The sequence below is a fragment of the Rhinolophus sinicus genome, linkage group LG03 (assembly GCF_036562045.2).
Source record: "Rhinolophus sinicus isolate RSC01 linkage group LG03, ASM3656204v1, whole genome shotgun sequence".
In the NCBI taxonomy this organism is placed as follows: Eukaryota; Metazoa; Chordata; class Mammalia; order Chiroptera; family Rhinolophidae; genus Rhinolophus; species Rhinolophus sinicus.
Genome location: NC_133753.1, coordinates 82,036,873 through 82,059,987, shown reverse-complemented (window position 1 = coordinate 82,059,987; position 23,115 = coordinate 82,036,873). Strand labels below are relative to the sequence as shown.

Genomic DNA, 23,115 nt, shown 5'->3' with positions numbered 1-23,115 from the left:
CCAGACAGCATATGACTTCATCTGTGAGTATGTCAGAATGTACTGCTAAATATAAGGACTCTTTAAAATATAAGCATAATACCATTATCACATGTAGAAAAATTAACAATAATTCCTTAATACCAAATATACAATCAGTGTTTATATTTCTCTGAGTCATAATTAAAAAAAAAATCAGGATCTAAACAAGCTCCATACATTGCAATTTCTTGATTGCAGTTCAATACATGTGGCTGCTTGTCTTATGGAATTTCACACATTTTGATGTTGCTAACAGCAACTCTATGGGTCAGGTAACATCTTCTCCAGTCCTCTGTTTCCTATAAATTGGTAGCTGGATCTAGAGATTGGATCAGATTTAAGTTTTTGGCGTGTGTGTGTGTGTGTGTACATGTGTGCACTTAAAATTGTGGCCCTGATAAAGCAAAAAGATCAGTTTATTCATGAAAAATTAATGAGAGCCTTCTCTGTCAGTCACTAGGCGGGGGAACTGGGAATACAGATATAAAGACACATCTACTCCTAACCTCCAGGAGTTAGCAGTCCAATGATTGTAACATAATCTCGTGTTAGGAGGGGGCACTTAAACCAGACTGGGGGTGGGGAGGGTGCTCAGGGAAGTCTCCACAGGGGAAGAGACAGCTGAGCTGAGTTTTCAGATGAATCATCCAGACAAGGAATGGGAGTTTCCAAGGATAAGGAGCAGCCTGGTGAAGGTGGGGGCTCTTTATTACTACGCTGAATGAAAGGAACTGCAAGCTGTCAAATATGGCTCAATCAGCGGTGTGGGAGGATGACATGGGCAGTGCCAGAAATAAGGCTGGAAAATGAATATACGGGTCAGATCCCAGCCATCTTTGTAAGCCGTGATAAGGAGTCTTTTACCACCTGGAAGCAATGGTTGAAAAACAAAGGATTTAAAACAGGTGTGTGACATGACTACCAATTTAGAGAGATCGAAATTGTGCAGTGCAAAAAGGCTGGACTAGAAGAGGGAGACCAAATAGGGGGCTTCTGCAGTAATTCAAGTAAGAGACAATGAGAACTGAGACATTGGCAGTAAAGATGGAGCGAAGAGAGCCATCTGAGAGTAAAGCAGAACTGACCAGACTTAGTCATTGATTGGATGTGGGAAACAAGGAAAGGGATAAACCAAGGAAGATTTGGACAGATGGACAGCTGATGGGAACAAGATAGGGTCTATGAGAGGGGGAGCTCATGATGTCTCCAGGTGGGAGATGTCCAGTGGGCAGATGGTTATGTGATTGTACCATTTAGGAGAGGGCTTTGGGCTGGAGATAAAGATTTGGAGTTATCAGGGAACACATAATGGCAAGAGCCATCAGCGAGTAGATAAGGTATAATAGGATAGGATACAGACTTACAAGGGAAGAAAGCTGAAAATGAAAACTGAGGAATACTATTATTTAAAGGATAGAGTGATTTTTTTAAAAAGCCATTAATGGAATCTGAGGAATGGCCAGAGAGAGAAGAAAAACCAAGAGACAGTGGTCTCTCGGAAAGACTATAAAGAAGCATTTCAAGAAAGAAGCAGAGGCTAAGTATATCAGACACACCAAACTGTCCACCTGCAACCTGGAGGAGTCATTTTGATGGTGCCAAGGGTGGCAGGACGAGATTTCAATTGGTTCCCTAGACTTTATATGTATATGGTTATACTATGCTTTGTCCAGAGAGACTCTGTCTTATAAGCATAGCTCTATTTTGCTTACCCCAAATAACAGTCAATTATGCTTTCCATTTCAGATACTGACTGGTGTGGTCTCTTCAAAACCTCCAGCCTACCAGAAGCTTCACTGTGAAGGGAGGAGGTTTTCAGGTTTTTTGCTTTTTTTTTTTAAAGATAGAAGAAACTTGAGGATATTTATATTTTGATCAAAGCCAGGACCAAAGTAGAGGCTGATGCTATGGGCATAGAAGGGATAATTGTTGGAACAAGGCTCTGAGAAAGCAGGCAGAGAGAGAATCTTATAGAACAGGTGGCGAGAACACCTCTTGCACTGAGATGGCTTTGAGTACAGGCAAGGTGGTTTGATTGTGTGGCTGGTGCACGTGGGTGTGTGGTGTAGAGGCTGACATGTAAGGTCATTCCTCCTGATATCTTCTATTTGCTGTGTGCAGCAGGAGCTGAGTCATTGGCAGAAGGAAGGTGTCTGGGGGGTGGAGAAGGAGGCTTCAGGGCAGATGAAATATAGCTGGTGTGAAGTTGGGAGTGGGAGGCGACTGCAGACGCAGACAGTGCAAAAGCCCAGATGTCATGTGGGGTCTCTGGTCCCGCTCCCCACATAAGAATGCAGGACATGGTGAGGCCAAAAAGGAACATCCACGGAGCCATAGATAGGGGAGTCATACCACTATAGTCTTGCTGGCTGCTGGGCTGGAGACACAGGAGGCAGGAGCCACACGATCTGCAACCTGCTGTCTGCTTCTCTGCCAACCAACCAACCCCACTTACTAGCTGCAATCTGCGCCTGCCAGCCACCATCTTCTTGCTAGCCCCCCATTTGCTGCTAGCGTAGCCACAGCAGTTATATAAGTGGCCAATGGGTCACTGGTTACAGCTGACGGCCATCTACTACCTTAGCCAGCACCTTTCCACGTGAGGCCGAGAGCCTGGAAACTGCACTCCTGGCTCTGTCCCCACACCAGGTGAGGGTGGACGGCAGGAGTGCTGGAGTCGCAGCAGTCAGCACAGTGGCAGGTTTACAGCACTCAGCGTCCTGGCTGCAGCGAGATGGCCAGTGTGCATATGATCGCCCCTTGCTCCATGTGAACATTCAGTCAAAAGGCAGTTTCAGGTGGAACCATAATCAAAATATCACTAATCTCATAGCACTCTCCCTATCTATTTATTATTAAAGATGCCATTCCAAATCTATATTTGTATCACTATAGGATCTGTGGTTTTGGGTTCTGGCCTGAGTCAGGAATTTCAACTGCCTATTTTATTTGCTCAGATCTCTTTGTTTATAACATGTGAATAAGGTACCCTTTCACCATCCTTAACAGTGTTATCATTTACCCACATGCCATCATCAGCAAAACGTAAAATGTCAACACTCACATACCATTTCTCTATGAAAAGATCTTTGGAGAAAGGATCTCAGAACCACCTGGCTTTCAGGTCACGTGATCTCTGGCAGGCTCCTCTTTTTAATGACTTCAGGAACTAGGGGCCTTGTCGTGCGAGGCGGCCTGCGGGGTCTCTAGTCCTGCTCCCCACATAAGAACGCAGGATATGGCTAGGCCAAAAAGGAACACCCACGGAGCCATAGATAGGGGAGTCATACCACTATAGTCTCACTGGAGGCTGGATCCACATGACCTGCAACCTGCTGTCCGCTTCTCTGCCTGCCACCCAACCGACTGATTGACCAACCAACACAGCCGTGGCAGTTATATCAGTGGCTAATTGGCTAACCCGTAACAGCCAATGGCCAACTAGTCACAGCTGCTACCCGAGCCAGCACCTCTCCATGTGAGGCCGAGAGCCTGGAAACTGCTCTCTGGGACTTTGTCCCCACAGGGTCTGTTTGGTAAGATGGCCTCAGGACGCTGCATGTTAGTGCAGGAGTAGGTTTCCTTCTTCAACCTACCTCTCCTTCTTCTACCCAAGCCCTGTCCTTTAATGAATCAGTGGGGGGACGGAGAGAAGCTGTACTTATCTTACCTAGTTGGGAGAAGGCCCCCAATGCTATTCAGCTACTTAGAGCCAGTGCTCTATGGATAATACCATTCATTTCCTGGCAGCTTCTGATGCTATACGGTAATTCGATGTGTGAAATTAGTGAGTGTAAACAGCTCTTCGGCAACTACAGCCAGTTCAGATTGCTGCCCTCCCTCAGCTGTGGAGTTTTCTTTAAAGGATATGATGCAGGAGAACTTGATTAAAGGAGAAACTGGTCATTCTGAAAATGGGCAGTAGCTGTTACAGGCACACACTGTGATTGGGTGGGGTGTTTGAGGAGCGAGGCATCACACTCCTGATGGGCCTAAGCTTTTCTTTCTTTTTTTAAAGCATGATTCCATTTTTCATTTTTTTTTTAAATATCCCTTCTATGGAGCAGAACTTTTTTTTTTTTTTAATTTTATTGGGGAATATTGGGGAACAGGGTTCTTCTCCAGGGCCCATCAGCTCCAAGTCATCGTCCTTAAATCTAGTCGTGGAAGGCGCAGCTCAGCTCCAAGTCCAGTTGCCGTTTTCAATCTTGGTTGCAGAGGGTGCAGCCCACCATCCCATGCGGGAATTGAACTGGTAACCTTGTTGTTGAGAGCTCACGCTCTAACCAACTGAGCCATCTGGCCACCCCAATAGGTCTAAGCTTTTGAAGGCCCCACTTTTCTCAGATAAAACCATGCAAGTGTTCACACCAAGGAGAACGTAAAGTGGTTTTGTCTTTGACTCGCCTCCTCTTTACACACACACAGAGGTGTAATTTAGACTGAGCTGCGAAAGGAAAGCTGGTCCATTTTAAACAAAATGTTGATGTCAAAGAGAATATTTTCAGTTATTTATAACTGGAGAGACTTAAAATCCCATCAAAAACAAAAGAGAAATTCTTAAAATCACCAAATAGCTTGTATACTGTTCCAACAACAAAAAATTCCGATTTCTAATACCAGTCACACAGTTGTTTGGGAGATTGAAACCAAGAAATACATGTTGAGTTTTGATGCTATTGCTTCCCTAAAGACAACCTCATGGTAACTTTGGGCTTGAATTGGGATGCATGGTGGGGGGTTTCCTATTTGAGTCTGGCTGAATTTCAGGATATGAAGATGTTAAGTCAAAGGTGGACAAGAGGAAGCAAGAAAAGTAAATAAGGATTCTTTGGATCCCTTTTTTTCCATGAACATTAATTAATTTTGAAAATTATTTCCCACAAACAAAGAGAAAACGGAACCGCTCCAGGACACAATGAGTGACAAACTCTATGGAGACATCGTGTTCTCGGACTCCTAAGACCACAAACACAATGTTGATAATTGACACACTGTGCTCTCCACAAAGTTTACAGCAGAAAAAACAAGGGAAGTCATAACTTCAACTAGAACCATGGAGTTTTCTACTTGTTTCTATGTTCCTACTGTCTCCAGGTAAGCTAATATCCAGTTTCGTTCTCTTCTTTGTCTTTGTTCCTCTCATTTTTCTCTTAAGCTAAGTTTTGCAAAGAGAATCCCTGTCCCAGCAATGGTCGTTAAGTGACTGCTATATTCAACATTTTTCTGTGTACCTCTGAAAATGCCACCAAGGAAGAGAGTGCAGGAAAACCACCAAGGTTGTGGCTTGAGGCTTCTCGTCCTTCTCATTATGGTCTTTTTTATGATATTGAATCATGTTTTCATTTGTCTGCTACACACTGTGCTGTCTCAGCCTCAGTTCTATCTTTGATAGTATTGCTGCTTGCAGAGAAAAAGAGACAGAGACAGATATCACTTTATTGAAAGGAAAATTAGATATTGCATTGCTGGAACTGTTCAAGAGCTATATACTATGTAAGACACAGATTAGCACATGATGAAAATGAGAGAATTGAAAGAAGATGAGAAAAGGAAGTGTTTTAGAGAAGCAGCAGAAGCTGGGGCGAGGAGGGAGAGGGAAGCTTTCATTGGGTGGTACTCAAGGACAGGAAACTTCATAAGCCTGGTGGTGTAGTTCTAGAGAGAGGACGCTGAGACTGAGCTGGAGTCCTGCTCGCATCTCTGGGACCATGGGCTTTGAGCACAAGAAGATTGAAAACTTGAATGACTGACTGACTCTACACAGCTCTTTGAATCTCTTGGAGGAAAGTCTATACACAAAATACTATTTCTTTATTATGATGTCATTATCCCACTGGTTTACATTAAACTCACCATGTCCTATATCCTGCTTTCGTCAGTCTTCGATATTTTAGGGGGATTTCAATGATTTCATGCTATCCTTAGGCAATGAAACAATTCCATGGAGGAAGAGAAATGCCCTTCCTGTTTTGGGAACATCCTGTCAAGTGTGGGATGTGTTCCCTGCGTGCCATGTCTTCTTTGATGCCATTAGCACCCACACCATTAGCCAGCCTTCTAGAACACGATTAAATTGTTGGCCTGCATGGATTTCCCCTGCTAGCTAAGAGTTGGAGCTGTCAGTGGACAGAAGATTTGGCTCCTGACTCATACTGTGACTTTTCTCCAAACACTTACAGGCATTCTTTGGTCTTTTTAGTTTCTCTGTAGGATATCTGTGTTTCTTTTATCATTGAGAAGCAGAAAGGATAATACTCTGAAGAATGAAAATGAATTTTAGGAAGATTAAATTAACTTACTTGGATGCATTTTAATTCCCACTTTCAGAAGTTTATTTAAAAAATTCCCCTAGGGTTCTAGATCCAGTCTATGTACTTGTTCACACTGGGAAAACATGGAAACACTTTCAGGCTCATCAGACACTATTTAATGACTACAAGAAAAAGAATATGATGAGTGGGGCTTTGGAAGCTTGAAAATCTGTGTAGCCTCTTCAGGGCGGCACTGATCCACATATCTCTTGTTTTTGTACAGAGCCACACACAACTGTACACTGTGACTATTAATCTTGTTTTCTGGACTAATCCTGTCAGTTAAAAATATATAAAAAACCTAAGTATATAAACTATACCTGGGACATCTCCAGTTAATGTCCCAAGCCATCTATACAGTAGGAGGGCTTACACAGTAAATGAAACTGAACAGAAACATAAAAGAGTCTCTTCCAATTTATATCTATTATTTAATAGCATAATAATAGTAATTAAGAGCACAAGCTTTAGCATTAAGAACACTTGGGTTCAAATTCTGGTCCCACTATGTCAGAGCTGTGACCTTGGGAAAGTTACATTTCCTACTTGGGCCTCTGTTTCTTCATTGGTAAATGGAGATACAAATTGGGTTATTATGAGGATTAATTTACATGCATGCAGATACAAAGCCACGGAAAAATACTCAATAAATGTTGGCTATTATTAGACAGTACAGCCTGGATCAGTTAATTTAGATCTCCCAAGCCCCACTGTATTTTCACCTCTCTCCCGCAGAAAAAAAGAAAAAGAGAGATTCTTATGGCATTATTACAGACTTGGGTGATTTTTGTGTTAATCTGTCAACATTTAAGACTAGAACATAAGCTTTCAGGTTATAAAGGCAAAAGGAACACATGCATCTAATCTTAATCCCACTTGAAATCCCACTAAAACTGTAATACAGTCTTTCTAAAATGACAAACCTACAAAAACTTGGAGCCAAGAGGGGAGACAATAGAAATACAATTTGGAAGCTGAAAACCAATTTGGAAGGACAAGCATTTACCTTGCAGATCCAACAAAGTCAGATTTGGAGAGGGGTAAGCTACCGTGTTTCCCCGAAAATAAGACCTAGCTGGACCATCAGCTCTAATGTGTCCTTTGGAGCAAAAATTAATATAAGACCTGGTATTATATTATATTATATTAATTATATTATACCCAGTATTATATTATATTATATTGTATTATATTATATTATATTAAAGACCTGGTCTTATATTATAGTAAAATAAGACCGGGTTTTATATTAATTTTTGCTCCAAAAGATGCATTAGAGCTGATGGTCCGGCTAGGTCTTATTTTCGGGGAAACACGGTAAGAACCAACCCAATTTCCTGAAAGACTCCAGAACTGGAAGCATAGGAGTGAGGCTAAAAGGAGGTGTGTGGCTTAACAAAAGAGAACTGACAGGATTCTGCTCAAGCTGTTGAAAGCTGTCCAAGAAGCATTTGATTCCTAGATTTGTGCCCCCGCCCCATCCATATTGTTCTGCTGGGTGGAGGAGGGAAGTACCACATTCGTAGTAAATCAGAGGATCTCTAGCCTGAAATTACAGCACATGTAAGTAATGTGTGAGCACCATACTGGAAATAGGGATTATGTGAATGTATGCATGTTGAATGCAGAATGCAGGGAGAGCCAGACCTTTTCCCTTACTTGGTTCTTACTAGAACACTGGCACTAAGGCGTTTACTCTGCAGCCAAGAAACTAGAAACTCTCCTTTGCAGAATCTGACCAGCAAAAGAGGAAAAGATCCTACAGATTCTAATTCCTGGGAATTCCCCAACAAATGGCCCACCCAGATAACCCCACCATGAGGTCACCAGTCACCAGTCAACAAACCCCACCTACAATTCAGAGCTTCCAATCAGCCCTTTAGATCACATTTAATCAGAAGCAGATAGGAAGAATTATCAGACAGCTGTGGAGAGCCTATGAAACATTAAGAATCTAAAACAATAAACAAAACAAAAAACTGGAAAAACAAAGACTATAAATGGAGAAGGCAAACCCCCCACAAAGGTCTCTCATTAAAATTCTATGAGATAACAATGCATTCATGAACAGATTTTTTAAAATGTAAAGAAGAGCTCCCGGGAATTAAAACAAGATTGCAACCCAGAATGAATCAGCAGACATGTTGGAAGAGAACATAACGGAAGCCTCACAGGAAAGGCGCAGAGATAAAAAATAAGAAATTTAGAGGACCAGTCTGAGAGATGTGACATCTGAATAAAACAGAGGACTCATCAACGAAATAACCAAAGAACATTTCCCAAAACAGAAAGATAATGAGTTTCTAGAATAAAACAGTCCAATACATATCCAACTCAATGAATGGCAAATAGACCATACCAACTCACACTATTGTAAAATTTTAGAAAACTAGAGACAGATGATTCCAAAAGCTTCCAAAGAGGAAAACAGGCAGATAATACAGAAAAGATCAGGAGTCAGAACGTCTTCAGACTTCAAGGGTAACACTGGAAATATGAAGCACTGTCTTCAAAACTTTGGAAGAATACTATTTCTAACCTAGAGATCTATTTTCAGCCACTCTATCATATATAAGAATATAAAGACATTTTCAAACACGGAAAAATTTTACTTCCTATGCACCTTTCCTTAAGTAACTCCTGGAGAATGTTTTCCACTAAAGAGACTAACCCAAGAAAGAGGAAGACAGGAAACAGGAGACCTAATGTAGGAGAGAAGCAACGGGAATTGCAAGAGGATGGTGAAGAGATCCCAGTATGATGGCTGTGTATCAGAAACAGAGGGTGATTAGTCCAGATTGGAGAGTGACTCCACAGATAGCCACACTAGGGACAATCACAATTGTCACTGCCATCACACCATCATTTTAACCTGAGCATCAAATGCCTGCGTGAGCTTGTATTTTGCTTGTCTTAAACATAGGCTGAAGTTACGGTGTGCCCTCCTGCCTGCATCAGTGAAGACTTGCATTTTACTGAAAATGCAAGAAATTTTTGCTTTGACCTGCTCCTGAAAGCTGTAGGAAATCCATGATGAGTTCAGAGGCAGTAAAGAGAAACCTATTCTGTTCGACCATATTTCTGTTGAATGACGTGTTCCTGGTCCAAACTATAACTCTGCCGAATGCCTTCACTGCAGTAAACCCTGTTTCCTAAGACTCAGACATGACTTTGAACCCTGCCTTCCCAAGAAGGAGCTCTTCTAAGCTTTCAGAGAAGCCAAAGCCAGATCATGAAACAAAGACTCTGTTCACCTTCTTGAGGGAGCTGTCGTCTAACAGTAACAATACTGCTCTTTCCTAGTGTTGAGCTTGTTACTTGGTTTTTCAAACCTAAGCTATGAAAAGCAAAAAATTATTTATACTATAGTCAGGGTGATTTTACCTGGCTGGGGATGGAGGGAAGTGAGGTTAGAGGTTAGACAGGGGACATAGGGAGCTTCTTAACCTTACTAGCAGGTATTAGTTTTGCATTTAAAGTCTTCGTATATGATACATTTTACACACACACACACACACACACACACACACAGAGGCTTTGTATTACAAACTATAAGAAGTTGCCAATATTCTACCATTTCTGAGGTACAAAAATAGCAAGCTCATATGTTTAAACCTGATAGTTCAAGCTCAATAATATACCTTGTGCCCTTGAGGCAAGTTAAGAGCCTAAGAGTCCCCATATACAAAATGTAGAGGGAAAAAACAAACACACACACACACAAACAAAAAAACCAAAAATACCCCAGAGGATTTCTTAAATGTAAAGAACTCTCATAATGGTGTAAGTCGCATACTGTATGCTCAATACAATGATTCCTGTCTTTTAAAAAGTTAAAATGTAAGATTCTAATGGGGAAATTCCTTTGCATTTCCCAGAGAAAAGATCTGGCAAATATTATATTCACATAACTATATATAACATAACAATGAGGACTTAGGAACAGTTTTTAGAAATCCCCAAACCCTCACATTTCCCTCACTTCTGCTTTCTTAGCAGAAACGGGGACACCGAAACTGGAAATGACAGGAAGCAATAATGGGGATGTGATTTGAGGGAGAGTCTGAGAGGAGGAATTAGATTAAAAATGAGACAAATGTATTCACTATTCTTTTCTAATCAAGGCAGAGACATGGGTGGACTGAGTTGGTTTTTGGTAGAAGAGGTGTTTTGAGGCTCTTTTTTCAGGCATATAGATTAAAAATTCACACAAACCACAAAGAAGAATCTTCTACGTTTTTCCCCTGTAGCTATAATTTACTGAGCAACTATGATGTGTCAGAAGCATTTTAAATGTTTTTATAAATATCATCACTTCATCCTCACAGACACCCTATGAATTTGGTACCGTAATTACCACCCTGTTCCTAACGCCCTTTTACCTATGAGGTAGTAGGCTCAGTAAGGTTTAGGAAGTAGCTCAAGGTCATAAACCAGTAAATAGCAGAGCTAGATTTATAACCTAGGTAATTCTAACCTCAAACCTACGGTCTTAATCAGTAATTCTCTTATACTATACAACTCTCAATCCTAACGCCTTTCTTTTCGAAGTGTTCCCTTCTTAATCCTGCCCCTTGTTCCACAGCTGAATTTGACTATGATTTTTCCAGTAGCATCTACTGCACCATCCTTCCTAGGAGAATTGTGGGAAATCCCTAGGTCCTTTTGTTTGAAAGTCTAACACTGTATTTCTCACACTGAGGTATGCACAAGCAGTACTTGGTAATATGTTGTGGGTACTTAAAGCCACAGAATTAGCAAGGTACATCCTCCTGGAGTGACAATTTTACTTCAGGTTTTATTTTCTAGGGAGAATCTCCTGGTTTTCATTTTGAAAATAAACACAGAGGTGCTTTGATATCTTTAAACATACGATCTGCACTATCTTTTAAGATAAAACAATGAAGATCCAAAGATGTTTTGTATTTGCAGCAGGGTCAGACCTTCCATCCTCTGGGGACAGTTCTTTCTTCTCTGCAAACAGTGTGAGGAGAGACCACTGGATTGTAAGGTCAGTCAGGTGAGCACAGGAACAGTCACATATGGAATGTGGCCCTAATCTGACTGTTCAAAGACACTTTCAAAACTTTGCACTTGGAAATACACATATCAAGGAAAAATGCAAATTTTACAATGTTTAATGACAGCATTTCTGTACAAAACAATTAAGTATGCATGGTTGAAAATAGTCTTGAAAGAGATATACTAAACTGTTATCAATTTCTATTATTTGATATTATTTGACTTTCTCCCCAGTAAACATATATACTACCTTTATAAAGGAAGAAAAACATCTAAAGGTTAAAAAACAACAAGGTGGAGCAAAGTGGTGAAGGTGGTCAAAAGGCACAAACTTGCAGTTATAAGATAAATAAGTCCTGTAGGTATAATGTACAGCGTAGTGATTATAGTTAATTAATACTGTATTGTATATTTAAAAGTTGCTAAGAGAGTAGATCTTAAAAGTTTTCATCACAAGAAAAAAATTATAACAATTTGAGGTGATGGATGTGTTAATTAACCTTAGTGTGGTAATCGTTTCACCATATGTACATATATCAAATCACTGTTGTACACCTCAAACTTATACAGTATTATATGTCAACTATATCTCAGTAACACTGGGGGTGGGGGAAACCAGCAACAACAGCACACACGATAATCCCCAAAACCAAAGATAAAATAGGATTCCTAGAGATCTTCCAAGTCAGTAACCTGCTGAATGATTGAGTCTTAACTGAAGATCAATCCAAAACACAGCAGATCCACGCAGAGCAGGTTCTGCCTGAATTTATTCAACTCAAGAAAATTTTATTTTGTTGTTCACTCTATGACAGGCACTCCTTGCATACATATTTTTTTTATATAAGATTCACTTTTCTTCAAAAAGTTCATTCCACAGTAGGTGACAGACATATAAACAAATCAGTGTGATATGATTCTCATATAATACAACGAAAAAGAAGTTTACCAAATGAATGTACCTGTTGTAATCCAGGTACTTTCCTAAACAGAGCTGGACATACTGATGAACAAGACACAGTCCTGCCCTCAAGGGGCTTAGAGCCCAGTAGGAAATACAGGGTGTTGGTAGAACCTCTACAACAGAGGGAGAAGAGAGGGGCCTACGGGAAGTTTTGAAAACTAAAATGGAACTCCCCAGTCCGATGATTCTAGATTAAGGAATCAGCAAATGCAAAGGCACAGATGAATGAAACAGCATGGGATGTTCAGGAGAAAATGGGAATTTGAGGCTCAGTGGAGTGTAGGGTGTAAGGTGGGAGGGAGGAGGAGCTGAGAAGGTGGGAGACAGGCCAGAGGTCAGGACTATGCACTGCACACAGGACCTGGGTCTACGTGAAGAGAAGCCTCTGAAGGGCGGCAGTAGCAGCGCAGTGACTTTCAGACGTCCATTTCAGAAAGAGCCTTCTCACTGAGGTTCAGGATGTAGGGAGATCGATGATCAGACTTCAGCCAATAGAGATGAAAAGTCTGAATAAGACAGACAGGACAAGACAGACTGGAGCCATGCTGCCCAAGAGAAACATAACACAAGCCACAAATGGAACTCTAAGTTTGGTAGCCATAGGGAAAAAATAAGAAGAAACACATGATATAAATATTAATAATATATTTTACTTAACCTACCATATAACAATATTTCAACATGAAATTAATACAAAAATTATTAATGGGATCGTTTCCATCCGTTTTTTATATTAAGTCTTTGAAATTCCATGTGTATCTCACACTTGCAGCACATCTCAATTTCATTAGCCATATATCAAGATCGCAATGGCCCCACTGGCTAGGGGCGGCCGTATTAGACATTGCAGGACTAGAGGGACTGATTTAGAAGGCAATATTGGCAGGATTTGTTGACTCGGTGAATGTGGAGACTAAGAAGGTAGAAATGCCTGGAATTGCTGGCTTGGATAACGGGATGGAGAGTGGTACCAGCAAACCAAAGAGAGGATACAGAAAGAACAGGTCTCAGGAAGGAGGAGATGGAAAATTTGGTTTTAGAGTGTTAAATTTAAAATGTCTGAGCATGAAGTTATTTGCCTAAGTTGTCCTAGTCACTAGTAAGTGACAGAGCCAGCATTTTGATCCAGATCTCTTTGATACCAATGCTTTTCTAAGGATTCCTCTAAGTGGGAATGTAACAAAAAAGAAGGAAGAGGCATGGGAGGTCAAAGTCTGCTTTTACGTTCATTCAATATAAAATACCTTCACACTGACGTGTGTCAAAAAACAAACCATAAAATAAAATAAAATAATCCAAGTATGTGAGGTCTCCAAATTAACAAATTCTTGCATTAATAGTGCAGCCATAATTTTCAATACTTTTGAAGAAGGAAATAAGAGATTTTTTGAAATGTTCTTAATTTTAAAAATCTAATGTAGAAATACACTTTCCAAGGCACTTTACCCTATTTTGTAAATATATACTTAGCCTAGCAGTGGGATTTTAAAATTTCATCAAAATTATGTCCATACTATAGATGAAGATACTCATTTCTAAGAATAATCTAATAGTCAGAAAATTAAGACCTTCTAATATGTTGAAGGGTCAAAAAGTGAGGGGATCCAGTCTGATTTATATACTAGCTGAAGGACGTTTATTTGAACTAAATTTTGGTTTCTCCTCTAACACCTCTATATGTAATACAGCATAGGAAAAATGATACCCCTAAAAGGTAGATGGCACCATAGCTGTCCCTAAGATTACTTGCTGTCTCAAAACACAACTAGTTGCCAAGGAAATATCTGTGATTACACACACACACACACACACACACACACACACACACACACGTATCTAAGAACAGGAATAAACAAGCAAAGAAAATAACTTGTTTTCAAAGGAATGATTTTCCAAAAATAGAAACAGGTAAATTGAGAAAAGCCACCTGGGCAAGTTTGAAAACAAAGAGAATGGTTTGAAAGTTGACCACTACTCAGGAAGTAGTAGCCACAATATTTTTAAAGGATGCTAAAACAAGAATGTGTGCATGCAGAAGTCAAGGAAATTGTTTGACTAGTAACTATGTGTTAGTCAAATGATACATGCACCACCAACTCTACGCCAGTGTGTACAATCATCTTATCAAGGACTCTGTTTTAACAACTTTTCTAATTCTTTTTGTACAGAGGCCAGAGAAGACCCTTGTTTTTTTCAGTTGGACAAGGCAGGACAATTCATGTGAGTGGGGAACTTGTTTCAATGTGACATGCCACTGAGTTGAAATGATTCTGGTATGGCTTCATTTACATATAGCTAATAGGCAATTATGAAATGCAAAAGAAATAATGTGTCATGTATCTGTCACCTGTCAGAGGGAACAAGAATCCTGTTTGTGAGACATAGACCAGGCATGTAATTTTAGAATATATTCCACTTGGGAGTTTTCACAAGAAAATAATTTTGTGAACTGTCTTAGCTCAGGCTGCCTTAACAAAATACCATACACTGGGTGGCTTAAACAATAGAAATGTATTTCTCACAGTTCTGAAGGCTGAAAGTCAAAGATCAATGTGAAAACATGGTCAGGTTTTGGTGCGAGCTCTCTCCTGGCTTGCAGATGGCTGCCTTCTCACTGTATTTTCACATGACAGCGGGCTCTGTGTCTCCTCCTCTTCTTCGAAGGACACTAATCCCATCATGAGGGCCCCACCCCATGACCTCATCTAAACATAGTCACCTCCCAAAGGCCTGTTTCCAAATACCATCACATTGAGGGTTAGGGCTTCAACATACGAATTTTGGGAGGTACACAATTCAGTCCATAAATTATATAGTCTGTTCTTGTTCTTCATCCACTCAATGCCTGATCTACCCAACTCATAAAATGCTGAGTTGGTTAGTATATTATGCTAACCAAGTTGGCATTCAAATGCTGAGAAGAAAGGGGCTCCAATTTGATCATTTGCTTTGCAAAATGACTGTTTTCAGGGAAGCAGAACATCTCTGAAAAAAGCACAGGATGTGGATTTAGTGTTTTACTAGAGAGCTGTTACCGCTGGGCAAGTCACTTAGCTTCTAGGCCAGTTTCCTCAGATGTAAAAGGACAAAAATATAACTACTTACTCCATAGGGATATATGAGGATAAATCAGATAATATCTATGAAAGGGCTCAGTAAGCTGTAAAAGACCACACATTGTTATTGCTCGGCTACGAAGGCACAACAATGTAGTACATTTATCTACAGTTTTGATATGTCCCAAAAGATTAAGATTTAGAGAATTAAGATGTTTTCATGAAAACAGAGCTGACATGTACTTTCCGAGATCCTTTACTTCTTGCCTTAAGCACATTCATTTCTTCTTTCTTAGGTCTACTGTCATCACTTTAGTTCAAGGTGCCACTAGCTCTTCTGAATGGTTTTCCAACCAGGTTTCTCCTGGGCCACTGTCAGGTTACTTTTCCTACAACATTGCTTTCTTCACATCATTTTCCCATTCACCCCAATTTCTGGGATGAACGTTGTAATGAATGTCACACCTGCAGGTGTGAACAAATCTAGAGAATTACCTGGTATGGGGAGGACTAGATATGTGGGTTTGGAAATGACAACTGCACACTACAAGGTATAGTGGTGTGGCATCGTGGGAAGACCACAGACTTTGGAGTCAGATTGCTATTTGACTTCCGGATCTGTTACTCGTATCTATGATCACTGAAAAGTGACCTAATTGCACCTCTGTTTCCTCAGTTGTAAAATGGTAATTTAGTTGCTTACTTCATAAGGTTGTTTAAGCACAGAGTGCAACTTTAATAGAGTGTACAATATGTTTTAGTTTCTGTCCCTTCACATAAAACAGATAAAAAATGTTAATAAAATGCGCATTGTGTGTTTAAAGTTTTGTTTGCTCCACTTAACAAGCAGATATTACCTATATCTAATTTTAAACTTCAAGAGGATAAAAAATCTATTTTGGAAAAGGGAACTATTTAACAAAACACACATATCAGTTACCAAAATAAATCTTTTAATATATTCAGATATCTCCCTGGTCAAAACATGAAATGAAAATCTACAGGTGAACTGTAAATTTATTTAAGTTGGAGAGTTATGTGTTTATTTTTGCCTGTGGAATAGGATACATTTGAAAGAAAGAAATCTGGAGTAAGAAACCAGTTAGGAGAGTAGAGTAGGTATTCGAGCAGATACTAATAAGTATCTGAGGAGAAGGCTCTGGAATAGAGGGAGAGAAGACAATTGATTGAGAAATCATTTGGAGGAAAAACTGGCAAGACTTGGTGAACGACAGGATACGGAGGTTCTGGTGAAGGCGTCATGATCACGCCCAGGTTTCTAGGCCGAATGGCTGGGAGAACGGTGGCACCGTCTGTGGTGTAGAGGCCTGGGAGAGAAATACTGACTTCAGTTTTGGACATACTTAGTTTGAAGTACATGTCTAGGGCAGACATACAGATTTAGAACTTGACAGCATATAAAGTGGATGAAATCAACCAAGGTGGGGCCTGAGACAGAGCTTCAGGGAATACCAACATTTAAGGGGGAAGCGGAAGGAGGGGGGCTCAAAAATAAGTCAGAGATGACAAGGAATGGTCAGAGAGTACAACAAGAAGGATAAGAGTGTAGACTCACAGAATTCAAAGACATAGTTTCAAGAAGAAAATAATACATTATTAAATGCAGAGAAAGAGTCTGAATGTTTATATGTCCCCCCAAAATTCATATGTTGAAACCTTTAGTATTTGATGGTATCTGGAGGTGGGGCATCTAGGAGGGGATTAGGTCACAAGGGCAGACCCCCTCCCCCCAATATGATTAGTGCCCTTATAAGTGGCCCCAGAGAACTTTCTCACCCCTTTTACCATGTGAGGTTACAGTGAAAAGACAGCCATCTATGAATGAAGAATCAAGCCTTCACCAGATACCAAACCTGTGGTGCCATGACCTTGGACTTCCCAGCCTACAGAATGTGAGAAATAAATGTTTGTTGTTTATAAGCCACCCAGTTTATGGTATTTTTGTTATAGCAACCCAAACAAACTAAGGCAAAGACTAAAATACGTCCATAGGAATCGGCAATTAAGAAATTACTGACACCTTTAGCAAGAGCCGTTTCAGTGCAGTGACAGGGGCTAAGCCAGACATTCAGTCCGTTTAGGGGTTAGTGAATAAGAAACTGTACACCAATCTTTTGAGAAGTTGAGATGAGGAGAGAGACTAGAGCAAGCTAGTGGTTTATCAGTTAGTGATTAAAGCAATGGAGATGCTGAAAAGCATGTCACAAAGAGCCTAGAATGGTAATTCAAGGAAGAGGCGTTAACAGGTCAATAGGTTGAAATATAAAGATAGATCAGTGTTACAGGAGGATTTTGGAATGAGATATGTTAATCCTGTGACTTTGCCACTTAGTAGCTACGAGACAAGTTACTTAACCCTTCCTGAGCCTTAGTTTCCTCATCCTTCAGAAGGCAATACCACTACCTATGTAACCCTTGTGAGAATTAAACGAGACGTTGCAAATAAAAATGCCTAGCACAGGCACCTTCAGCTTGGTCCACAGGAAATACTCAACACATATTAGCTCCCACTTCCCCTGAGAAAACACCGGTAATGTTGAGGGCTGCCATTCCAATTAAGCAGTGAAGATGTGTGTTAAGTTGCCCAGGGTTACGGCATTTAGTTATATTAAAAACAGGGAACAAGAACTGAAAGAGGAAAGGGTCTGAAAGAATTAACCGTGTTTGAAGTCTAAAAAGGATGAAGCAAGTAAAGTGCCAAGTGGGAAGCAAGCCTAGGGGAGCAGGAGCCCTCGTGTCTTACATATAATTAGCATATAGTGGTCTCTCATTGGTCTATAAAGGAGGGGATTTGCAACAGAGATAATATTTTAAGAGGCTCAATATGGAAAGATCAAAGCACAAACAGGGCCATCTCAGGGAGGAAAGTTGTTTGTGGAGTTGACATCTGATATTGCTGATCATGTCAGTAAAGATGTAGGAAACAAAATATTTGGGAAAAAGAGTTTACAAAGCAGCTTTGAATCCAAGTATTCTTGGGGCTGATTGTTAATGAGTGTGAAGCACACAGCTAGGGAATTTGTGGGTAGAAAACATTCCCTAATTGCACAATCTCTAAACCTTTCCATCTGATTTTAACTATAACGATGTACAAGTAAACATACTTCTCAACTTTTCCAACCCTCCATGAACAAAGAATTATTCTCTTCAAACACACATTTCATTCTAATAATGAGTCTTGACATGAAATCATTCTTAGATAAATGTAAAGAGATTTTCCAGATTGGGGGCAGGGGGTGTTAGTGAGTATTATTAGTAGGTATTTTCAGCTCCATATTTTGATCACAAGGAAAACCTGAGCTATAAAGAATTTAGAACTAAGTAGAGTCGCAAGGCAAGATAATGCTATAAAGGAATCCAATGCTATTCTTTTTCCAAATCTCTCTTCCTAATAAATACACGAAATGTGACTTTGTCTTCAAAATACAGGGCACAGACTTCTTACCTAAACTGCATATCTACTGACCACAAATCAAGGCGGAAGGACCACTGCATTGCTCAGGGGGAAAAAACAACAACAGATGCTGTGGTCGTTGTGAGGAAACAGAAACTAGGAAAAACACCCCATGTTTTGCTTTGCAAAGAAAAACAATTCGAGAACTCCTCAAGAGCAAAGAAAAAAAATCCTTCAACTACTACGAAGGTAAAGACAGAAGCAGTAAGTGAATTTTCGAGTGGCTTAACACAAGCGGTCTGAGGGAGGACAAAGGCTGGTTTCTCCACAAAGTCCTCTTCCACCCCATGGGAGAGGATTGCACGTGTGGGGACAGAGCCCCAGAAAGTAGTTTACAGGCTCTCAGCCTCACGTGGAAAGGTGCTGGCTTGGGTAGTAGATGGCCATCAGCTGTGGCCAGTTAGCCAATTAGCTGCTAATATAACTGCTGTGGCTACGGAGGAGAGCCGAAGAGAGTAGAGGAGCAGAGTCCAGGAGAGTGGAGGAGAGTCGAGGAGAGTCGTAGGTCGGTTGGCGGAGGAACGGACGGCGGGTCGCACGTCCGGTGAACCCAGCCTCCAGTGAGACCACAGTGGTATGACTCCCCTACCTATGGCTCTGTGGGTGTTCCTTTTTGGCCTCACCATATCCTGCATTCTTGTGTGGGGAGCGGGAGCAGAGACCCCGCAGGCCGCCCTGCACGACAAATGGCGCAGCGAGCAGGGTCCCCCACATGACAGCACGTTTTCCCGAAAGGAAGGGGGTTGCACTCTGGCAACTGTTGGGACATGACAACTGACTGACTTTATAAGAAACTAATTTTGACAAGTGTGGGGACAGAGCCCCAGAAAGTAGTTTACAGGCTCTCGGCCTCACGTGGAAAGGTGCTGGCTCGGATAGTGGATGGCCGACGGCTGTGGCCGGTTAGCCGATTGGCCACTAGTATAACTGCTGCGGCTACCGAGGAGAGCCGAGGATTGCCAAGGAGTTGAGGAGAGTGGAGGAGAGTAGGAGGTCGGTTGGCGGAAAGGCTGACGGCAGGTCGCACGTCCGGTGGGCCCAGCCTCCAGTGAGACCATAGTGATATGACTCCCCTACCTATGGCTCCGTGGGTGTTCCTTTTTGGCCTCATCATATCCTGCGTTCTTATGTGGGGCGCGGGACCAGAGACCCCGCAGGCTGCCCCGCACGACAAGAGTCCAAACTAAGCAGAGCAGACAGGAGCGCGGTGTAGAGTGGAGCTGGCTGTGCACTGCACACTTCTGGGGCGACATTCACACAGACGACACTAGAGGTGCCCATGGTGGTAAGCACTGCAGCAGCCCTGACGGCAGGTATGGAACAAAAAAACGTGAGCTTCCTGGGGGCAGGCTGTTTTCTCTGTTTTCTGCACTGCTGTATCCCTGGCACAAAGAATAGGGCCTGGCGTTCAGGATCATCAATAAATATTTGCTGAATTAATGAAAGAAAAAGGAAAAACAAGCTTGAGAGCAGAGAAGACAGGTGAAGTATATGTGAGAGCAGGATTCCTTACAAATGGAAGAGATTGAGTGAGTCAAAACATCCAGAACTTTGGAAAGGAATTCCTACCTGTCATGAAGGAGGAGGAAGGGATGACAGAACTAGTTCGGACATGCCAGGTTTTACTGTGCTCTGGCATGGACTGAGTAAGGGCCGAGCTAAAGTTATACAATAAAAAGGGGTGAAAGACCATCAGCATAGATGGAGATTTTCTTCTTAGTTAACAGAATAAGTATGTAAAGAAAAGTTCACTTTTTTTTCTTTCTATCAAAAGCATCTACATGACCATAACCACCCAGGGAGACAGAAGTCAGAAGAAAAGATACGATTTTCATTATAATATGAACCCCCCCCAAATAAATTCTTGAACACATGATCAAGTGAGATAAATACTGTAGAAGTGATACGTCAACTGTTATATGCTACCATAATGTTAGCTGTTTTTAATAATCCAATTAACAGAACCAGCGTTCATAAACATTAACTATCCAATTAATGTTCACTGGCCATTTTTTGCTTTAGCAAATATGTAGGTATACAAAATAGATAACTTATACTATTCCTTGTGTATAGTTGATTTGCATTCTGTTCTATTTATCAGGTTTCAATTAGATCTAAAGTTCTGTTTCCTTACAACCCTCAACATCATCTTTACATGATCCATAAACATATACAGAATTTCTAAGGACATGCGCTATGGCTGACTCTATGGAATTTCTTTTCACATTCCACGTATTTTTTTTTATTTTCTATTTCAGCTACAAAAATTTTATTTCAAGAGAGCTGATACCTCTATATGTCCTATTACGACTCCTCCAACGATGTATCACAAACAATTCATCTTGCCAAGGAAATCTGTCAAGTTGCTCTAAATGCTGATCAATGCAAAGGGACTTACTGAACCATATTTTTTCTATTCCCACTGTGTTTTCTGCCAGGGTTATTTGGCACACCCCATCTGTAATTTCCATTAAAATAACAAAAGCAAACAAAAACAAAACACACAGCTCTTCCCTATACAAAAAAATCTACAGTTGGCTTCCCTGGGAGGAACCACTCCCACCCACAGCCCTATTCGATGTTTATCAGGATATACTAGTTGAGAACTGTGAAAAATAAAGAGCGGGAAGTTCCCTGTAACCAAAACAAAAACTGTTACAGATACTTAAGTGATCCTTAGCAATATCCTATTCAGTATACGTTTAGGAGTTTAGTAGGTTACACAACCCCCCACACACACAAAAAACAACTGGTATATATTCTCCTCTGATGTGGTAATGTTATACGAGTATACCAAGGAAGTAAAGCTTTACTTAATTTTTGGATGGATAATAAATTCACATGGTTCAAACTCCAAAAGGAATCAAAAAGTATTAAGTGAAAAGTCTCCCACCCTGTCCCCCAGCCATGTAGCTGCTCTTCCAAGCGGCAAACAATATTATCCATTTCTTTGGTAGCCTTCTAGAGACATGAACAAACAAGTGTGTATGTGTGTTTTCTTTCCCCTTCTTTACACAATTGGTGGCAGAATGTATACCACTTCTGGGTAGACTCATAGGAGCTTCTCCCACCATATCATGGATAGGAAATAGGTTTCTTCATGCATGTCATTTTTCACTGAACAATAGCAGCTTCTCCAAGTGCTGTGTTGTGAAGGAGTTTAAGACCAGCAGACTTGGAAGTATATTGTGATTGATTTGTAGTATCTGCTACAGCCATCAATTTTTGTTTTATGACTTACTGTATCTTCTACATGCCTCTGTTAAAGGAATTATTAATAATTATTATACTTGGGAAGGGGTGTCTAAGGGTAGGTAGCATGTCCTTTCGTGTATATAATGCGGGGTGCCTACCCAGCACAGTGCCTTGCATATAATTAGTACTTAATAAATATTTATGAATTAATCCCACAGCAAAATTCCCAGTGTGTAGGAGGAATGAGAGAGCTTTTCATATTCCAAATGACCTCCTCTCCTCGATACAAAGATAGAATTGATCAACCCTGGAGTTGGAGATTAGTAATGAAGGTGTTTTTGAAACATATGTGACAGTGCTTTCCCCATCCCATCAAAATTCACGGCAATGCCATCTGGCACTCAACCTGTTTGAGAAAAAATACTCAAACAGAACTTTACACAGGATCCCATAATGTGCGTAATCAGCTAGTTTCCAATCACTGTCATCTAAAGAGAAAATGGTTGTGTAACGTGATTTCTGAAACAAAAGTGGGGTGAGGAGGGAGGTCAGGTGATGGTGAAAGAAAACTGAAGGGAAACAGCATGAGTAAAAAAGAAAGTTTATGACTGTTTAAAAAAAAATCCTGTGCATGAGAAAAATTAACAAAGAAAGAACATTTCAGTTGAACCTTACTCATTTAAGGCTCCATCTGCTAATCATTCTCAGATCTCTTGCATGACTTTATATTTTCCATATTAGTACTGCCATCTACAGTACATGAAGGAATCATGTTTTTTGTTTTGTTTTGTTTTACAGGGGGAAATAACAAATGAAAAGTCTGGCATACTATAGGCTAACATCTTCATGTCCTTTTAAATATATGCATTTATCAAAGTTACAGGGTATGTTTTCTCTTTATTGCGTATAAAGAAAGCCAATAATACTCAATGGGCTGGTTATTTTTTTTTTTTAATTAATATTGTAAGGCTAGAGCTTATTACTTTAAGTCTTTAAATTACATGTATGTGACTATGAACAATGAAGAGAAAATAATTTATAATTTTGAACTAGAATTTTAAGAAATGT

The 23,115-nt window shown here is 40.5% G+C and overlaps 1 protein-coding gene and 1 long non-coding RNA gene across 3 annotated transcripts in view; one reads left to right on the top strand and one right to left on the bottom strand.

The window, feature by feature from the left end:
- The window catches only part of PRORP (protein only RNase P catalytic subunit), a 115,214-nt gene that overhangs the window by 12,890 nt on the left and 79,209 nt on the right, over positions 1 to 23,115 (bottom strand). The gene's annotated exons all lie outside the window — the stretch shown is intronic.
- LOC109457494 (uncharacterized) lies at positions 4,952 to 22,979 on the top strand. The gene is made up of 4 exons (XR_002139032.2): positions 4,952 to 5,118; positions 11,268 to 11,355; positions 14,490 to 14,541; positions 18,828 to 22,979. It is a non-coding gene; the product is annotated as an uncharacterized LOC109457494 (long non-coding RNA).